The sequence below is a fragment of the Mandrillus leucophaeus genome, unplaced genomic scaffold, assembly GCF_000951045.1.
Source record: "Mandrillus leucophaeus isolate KB7577 unplaced genomic scaffold, Mleu.le_1.0 Scaffold440, whole genome shotgun sequence".
Lineage (NCBI taxonomy): Eukaryota > Metazoa > Chordata > Mammalia > Primates > Cercopithecidae > Mandrillus > Mandrillus leucophaeus.
In genome coordinates this window covers 385,592-387,585 of record NW_012104699.1, presented here as the reverse complement: position 1 = coordinate 387,585, position 1,994 = coordinate 385,592, and the positions used below count along the sequence as shown (strand labels likewise).

At 44.8% G+C, this 1,994-nt stretch overlaps 1 protein-coding gene across 2 annotated transcripts in view; it reads left to right on the top strand.

The window, feature by feature from the left end:
• ZNF136 (zinc finger protein 136) overlaps nucleotides 1–1,994 on the top strand; it is a 43,372-nt gene that overhangs the window by 17,904 nt on the left and 23,474 nt on the right. The window lies entirely within an intron of this gene.

Sequence of the window (1,994 nt, the reverse complement as noted above, 5' to 3'; positions counted from 1 at the left end):
TGTAATCCCAGCTCTCAGGGAGGCAGAGGCGGGAGGATAGCTTGAGCCCAGGAGTTCGAGACCTGCCTGGGTAATATAGCGAGACCCCGTTCTCCGCAAAAAGGAAAAAAAAAAAAAGGAACACTCTCCCTACAGTGAAGTTGGAAAAAAATTGTAACTTATGAAAGTTTGCTAGTTTAAAAAATTTTTTTTAATTTTTATTTCTTCTCTCTGTCTCAAAAAAAAAAAAAAAAAAAGTCTCACTCTCACCCAGGCTGGAGTGCAGTGGCATCATGTTGGCTCACTGCAGCCTCCACCTCCCGGGGTCAAGCATTTCCAGTGCTTCAGCCTTCTAAGTAACAGGGATTACAGCAGTGAGCCACCATGCCCAGCTAATTTTTGTATTTTTAGTAGAGACAGGGTTTCTCCCTGTTGGCTAGGCTGATCTTGAATTCCTGACCTCAAATGATCTACTTGCCTAAATGCCATACCCATGACCAGGTGTCCCTCTCAACAGCACACTTGTTTATACTTGCTCTGTACAAGCAGGCACCTTGTAGCTCTTGTCTGACCATTGTCAGTTTAATCCAAGAGTAGCCACTAATCCGGTATCTATTAGTGGCTAGTAAACACTGCTACTCTGTTCCTACCAAGAGAGCCCTGATTATGATAGTAGTTAGGTTCAAATAGTAGTCAGGTGTGTCAATTAGGCAATTAGGTGAGACTCAGAGAAGACAACTCAACAAACACAGGAAATAATAGGAAGAGTTTATTACTTAGAAATCCCAGAGGCCGGGCATGGTGCTCACGCCTGTAACCCTAGCACTTTGGGAGACTAAGGCAGGTGGATCACGAGATCAGGAGATTGAGACCATCCTGGCCAACATGGTAAAACTCTGTCTCTAGTAAAAATACAAAAATTAGCTGGGTGTGGTGGGGTGCACCTATAGTTCCAGCTACTCGGGAGGCTGAGGCAGGGGAATCACTTGAACCAGGGAGTCGGAGATTGCAGTGAGCCGAGAAAGTGCCACTACTCTCCAGCCTGGCGACTGAGTGAGACTCCATCCGGAAAAAAAGAAAAAAAAAAAAGAAATCCTAGAGAAAGGAAGGTAGCATGCCTTGTAGGCCAGCAGGTAGGTGGAGCTACTTGTGACACGTACCCTCAACCTGTCAGTGGGGCACAAGGGAAACAGAGGAAATTGCAGGCCAAATCCTTTATTGGGGTCCAAGGTGTTACCTAACCCAGCTTCTCTTTGGGAGGTTTTGGTGTGTTTAGAGGAAGGAGGCACGAGTTACATGGAGTCACACCGTGACTGTCAGGCGGTCATTGCAGCGTGTCGGTTCAGTCCATAGGAGTGTGGGTGTCAGTGAAAGGGTCAAGTAAATTGTATCTAGGTGTTCCATAGGGAGGCGATCTATAAGGCAGATGAGTGGATCAACCACATGGAGGAACTGGGAGGAAGTAGAGAACTGCAAATGGTACCAAGGGTGATTGAGCCCTGCTTCTGGTATGAGAAAGTTAAGCCTATATTAAAAGGAATGACAAATGCCTGGGCGTGGTGGCTCACACCTGTAATCCCAGCACTTTGGGAGGCCGAGGCAGGTGGATCATTTGGGGTCAGGAGCTCGAGACTACCCTGGCCAACATGGCAAAACCCCATCTCTACTAAAAAACACAGAAATTAGCTGGGTGTGGTGGCGCATGCCTGTAATCCCAGCTATTCAGGAGGCTGAGGCAGGAGAATCTCTTGAACCTGGGAGGTGGAGGTTGCAGTGAGCCGAGATGGCAACAGTGTACTCTAGCCTGGGCAACAGAGCGAAACTCTTATCTCAAGAAAAAAACAAAAAAAACAAAAAAAAAACAATTACTTTTGCTCCAACCTAATAAATTGGATATTGAAGTAACATAAAATTATATGAATTCAGGATAACAGGCAAGTCTACAATTAACTGATTATTATATAGATTGTGATTTTTATATATAACAGCTATATATATATATATATATATATATA